This window comes from Pituophis catenifer, unplaced genomic scaffold, assembly GCF_029215685.1.
Source record: "Pituophis catenifer annectens isolate HBS135680 unplaced genomic scaffold, rPitCat1.0.hap2 SCAF_1, whole genome shotgun sequence".
Taxonomy (NCBI): Eukaryota; Metazoa; Chordata; class Lepidosauria; order Squamata; family Colubridae; genus Pituophis; species Pituophis catenifer.
In genome coordinates this window covers 319817949-319823526 of record NW_027256881.1, presented here as the reverse complement: position 1 = coordinate 319823526, position 5578 = coordinate 319817949, and positions in this window count along the sequence as shown.

The following is a 5578-nucleotide window of genomic DNA, read 5'->3' as shown; positions in this document are numbered from 1 at the left end:
GACAGAAAGTCATCTGTGCACTGAAGGAGGTAGCCAAGGTAATGAGGATAAGGAGGAGAGAATTTGATGGAAATAAGTGCCTACGTGTGAAGTATGACTTCAGAATATGCATTTGTGCTCTGAGGAAGTGAATTCTTTGGTAGATTGTCCATCTCAAGAGGTAAATATTTATTTGCAAGCTGTGAACAAAGAAGATTGTTCTGTGGAGCAGCTGAAAATATGACATTTGAGACGGGGGATAATAGGATGAGTAAAAGCATGGCAAATGGGAATGAGAAGTAGCTTCACCTTGAATAGATTAGATGACAATCAAAGCATCCTCTGCACTTTAATTCTTGTGTGTGTGATTAAAGAAACAGTCCAGCCTCTCGGCCTGGCACTGTTATTCTTGTTCTGAGATACAATTGAGCTTGACACATATGAGAGACATTGGCAGAGTTAAAATAGCTAAAATTGAAGGTATCCGTGCAACTAGAATGAGATCTGTGCTAGCTAATGACTGTGTTCAGATTGGAAGAGAAAGTGTTAGATTTTAGCATCTCAATTACAGTAAGAAACAAAGAGACTTTCCCATGTTAGTTAACTGTTTTGCATCCTTCACCATCCAACAGCATGTAGTTATTTTGATTAAGCTAGGCAGGTCTTGAATTCTATAATGGAAAAACTGTGGCTACAATGAATTAAATAAATGGTCTTCCCCACTAAAATAATATGGACTAATATAAACATACCAAATTGTAGAAAGAATGTTTTACAGCAGCATTTCTTAGGCCAATAAAGACTCCAAAAAGTAGATTTGATCCATAACCGCTTGGGATGCTGATGAGAGTATGGAATCTTTAGAATAACAATTTTTATAAAGAATATTTGGTGGGCCATTTCTCTGCTTTGCTTCTGTCATATTGGAGACATATGGTTTGTTCACAATGTGAACAGAACTGGGGGCTTCTAACTGTAAAAACAGCAGTTAGTGGTATGGATGTAACATGACTTCTCCAAATGGAAGTAAAGAGAGCTTGTAAAACATTCCCAAAGAGTTGGAAATTAAATGAAATGGCCATATTTATTGTCAGAATGAACAACAAATCTCATTTATGCCATAGTGGTAATATTTTCAATGGTTCTGTAAGGAAGTTTATTTTACTGCAAGGAACTCTGTTGTTTTTATCTGCAATCTTTTGAGTGAACATTAGGTTTAGGTTCATGGCAATGCAGTAGATACTTCTCAAGAGTGAAAGAAAAACCTTTGTAATAAATAAAATAAATAACTTTATTGTCATTGTACGTATATACACAGTATACCCATACAACGAAATTCACTTAACACCCAAAGACCAGGTCCAACACACATAACAATCCCCAAACACCCCCCCCACCACAAATTCCCCACCCCTAAACCACCCAAACATCTACACAACAGACCAAGTAATACTGTCCAACAGCTCACTGATGGTCGCCCTTTAGTTCATTGTTGAGTGCATGTATGGCTCTGCGATAAAAACTATTCAGAAAACGTCTGGTCCGAGTTTTAATTGTTCTGTATCTTCTGCCAGAAGGCAACAGTCCAAAAAGATTGTAAGCAGGATGGGGAGAGTCTCTGAGAATGTTATGCAACTTTCTCAAACAGCGAGATTCGAAGATGTCATCCAGGGCTGGTAGCTGGAGTCCGATGATATTCTGGGCAGTTTTAATGATTCTCTGTAGAGCATTTTTGTCCACTATAGAGCTGCTCTCATACCATGCAAGAATGCCGTATGTCAGGACACTCTCAATGGTGCTGCGATAGTAGGACAGAAGTAGATGCTGAGATAGATTTATCTTCCTTGTTTTAGATAAGACAAAAGAATAAAGTAGCCTAGCACCCTGTTTCTTCCAGTGACTAATTGTAACAAACTATAGCTTTTACTTTAAGCACCATATTTGATTTTTCCCAGTTGTTTTTTTTTTTTAATTCACCGAGACAAAACAAAATCCAAGAAATGAAGGAATGGAAATGTGCTCCCATTTTAACTAACAACTGTTAAGCACCTTATGCCATTCATCATTCACATTAACTATGTATTTAACAGTAACAGAGTTGGAAGGTACCTTGGAGGTCATCTAGTCCAACCCCCTGCTCATGCAGGAGACCTCTACTAGGTATTCGTACCGCCGAACTGCTGACCTTTCTGATCGACAAGCTCAGTGCCTTAGCATCATAGTGGTTAAAGTTCTCTATTATAGTAAGCCATAAGCCAGAAAGTTTATGCAATGTTTTCATCTATTTTCTTCATTAATTTATATTGTATCCAATTGCATAAGCCTGAAGGCACCTAAATGCTTAGCCCCCTGTATGAACCAGTTTGGTGTAGTGGTTAAGGCACCAGGCTAGAAAGTAGGAAACTATGAGTTCCAGTCTCATCTTAACTGTGAAAGCCAACTGGGCGACCTTGGGCCAGTCACACACTCTCAGTCTAACCCACCTCACATGATGGTTGTTGTGGGGAAAATAGGAGGAGAAATGTGTCCTGGATATGTTTGTTGCCTGGAGTTACTTCTAAAGATAATAAAGGGGGAATGCAGATAAATTTTAAAAATCCTGTTTTTCTTTTAGTCTTTGGATCTTTTTCATATACAATGGGAAACATAATAACTAGTATTACAGTAATTATTTATACATTTGACCTCTGTCTGCAGGGAAGGGAGATTAGTTACATAAAGGAGAGCCAAATCCATATTATTATCTAGCATTATGGAGAGAGGAGAGTAAAGGGAAAAAAAACGGAGGCTGAAATCTTCATGCTGTGTATACTCACAGCTATACATAGCATGTACATACATGAAATGCATGGGTATGGAAGTTAGAAATAGGTATTCTCAGTTAATAGAGAGACTGGATTCTTGTGCCTAATTGGTATAAGACCAATTCTGTGACTTTGACATCAAAGCATTTGCTACATTATTTTAGGCTTGCAAATGCTTGACTTTTCTATGCCTACAGCAGGGGTCTCCAAACTTGGCAACTTTAAGACTTGTGGACTTCAACTCCCAGAATTCCTCAGCCAGCTTTGCTTTGCTGGCTGAGGAATTCTGGGAGTTAAAGTCCACAAGTCTTAAAGTTGCCAAGTTTGGAGACCCATGGCCTACAGCAAGGGTGGATTCTAAAATTTTTTACTACCAGTTCTGTGGGTGTTAGGATATGGTTTGAGCCTAACAGTTGTCCAGGCAATATAAGTGTACTGTAACTTTAATCTGTAAATGTATTATGTAACTTTAATGCTGAGTCATGCTGTAATTAGGTAATGACTGGTTGTGAGAGTATTTAAGCAAGGTACTGTAATGTATTCAGTTTGATGATGAAGCTGCTATGATATGCTACCATAGTGAGGAATTGTTATCTGCTAATCATCGTTTGATGGATCTGCAACCATCGTGGTTTGTGAACCAGAGTGAGTTTGTTATTCTAACCAACTACTGTTTGTTGGGTAAGAAGATTCTGTAACTACTGGACTGATTTAACTGGCAAAGACTTGGAATTTGTTTAAAGACTATGAGACTGTTTTTCTACTATAAAGTAAGCTTTTGATAAACCAGTTTGCATATCTCTTATTCATTGCTCTCAGCAACGTTTCCTTGTGTATTTACTCTGCTGGTTGGTAACACAACAACAATATCCTTAACAGTGGGCATGGCTTATTTTGTGGGCGTGGCTTGGTGTGGGGTAATGTGATTGGGTGGGCGTGGCCATCTTTTTTTTTAACTTTTAAAAGCATTTTTTCTACAACCTTAAGCGGTTGCAGAAAAAAAATGCTTTTAGAAGCCTCTGACGATCAGGCAACTCAGCTGGGATCGCCAAAGGCTTTTTTTTTTTTTACTTTTAAAAGCATTTTTTTTTGGCCAAAGAGGTTGTAGAAAAAATGCTTTTAAAAGTAAAAAAATAAAATAAAAGCCTGTGATGAGGTGGGCGGGGTAAGCGAGCGGCGACCGGGCCGGGGACCGGTTTGGGGGCGTGGCCAGCCAATGTTATTACCGGTTCTCCGAACTACAAATTTTTACTACCAGTTCTTGTGAACCGGTACGAACCGCAAGCAACCCACCACTGGCCTACAGCCTCATTGCAAAGCTTTGGGGGTATTTCTAGAGTGAGTTTGAGGTATGAGCTAAGCTTACAAATTTGGCTATGAAAAAGCAGGTGTTTCAACACCATCATCTACTAATTGATACAAAAAAAAATAGTGTGCCGCTTCTTGATTTTTAATTTAATTTTTTTTTGCCATCTGCATCCAGGCAAACAACAGGAGAAATCTTTCCTTTGGGAACTGCTAGGGTGGGGGAGTGGTGGATATAAGTGACAATTTGTGTGTGTGTGTGTGCTCATTCTCTCTCTTTTTCTCTCTCTTTCTCACACACACACACAGTCAGATGCATTTGAATATACCAGCTGTCAAGTGTGTTACTATGTGGTACTGCTTTTTTCTTTCTTTTTTTAAGGATAAAGGAATACAGCTCTAGCAACGCAGATTTTTTTTTTCAGTATTGCCAAAAATATATGCAAAGAATATGGAGCTCATGTCTTTGAGGGCTAGTTATTCTTTTGCACAAACATGTTGTTAGCCTTACTGTATTTTGTATCCAGCATAGGAGATGGCCTTCTCTTTGGTGGCCCAGAGGACTTGGAGATCTGTCAGGCATGCTTTCTTCACAATCCCATCAGTTCTGCTGCCTTAATCAACAGTAACACAAGACTTCATGGTGCCTATCGCCCCATGTCAAGAGTTTTTATTTATTTATTTATTTATTTATTTATTTATTTATTTATTTAATTAATTAATTAATTAATTAAATTTCTATACCGCCCTTCTCCCGAAGGACTCAGGGCGGTGAACAGCCAGAGGATAAAAATTTAAAATAGATTAAAACAAATTAAATAATTTAGGCTGAATTTTAAAATACCCCATAATTAAACAGATTAAAATTTGTGTTTAAAATTTAAATTTAAAAAAGGAGAAGATTTAGGCCAAGGCTAAATCAGAGCTTTTGACCGACTGACTATATTTAAAAAGCGAATCTTGTGACCATCAAAACGATGACTTTGACCAAGTAGCAAAGAAGTTGGGTGTCAACTCGCACAGCAGCCCTGGCCTAAACCATGAGCCTCGAGCCAAGTTTCAAAAGAAATCCAGTTATTTATTAGGAGCAACACCCTGGCCGGGGGTGGGGGGGTGGGGCGGGACAGGGTCATAATTGGGCTGTAAATTACGTGGGGCAGAGCTGGCTTCATTTGGGTATGTGCCGACATGTTGTTTCTAATAACTACTGTATTTTTCGGAGTATAAGACGCACCTACCTTTTTTGGTGAGAAGAAGAAAAAGAAATCTCCCTCTGCCTCTGAGCAATTTTGCCTCATTGCAGCAAACAGCAAACAGCCTGCTTTACTTTCATTTTCGTTTTCAGCATAGCTTGATTAGCACAAGGGAAAAAAAATCTGCTCCAGCAATTTACCTCTTTGCAGCAAGCAGCAGAGCCTGCACAAAACAGCTGAGAGCAAATCAGCTGAGAGTCGGGAAGCAGATGGAATCAACTTGTGCTAATTAGGCTA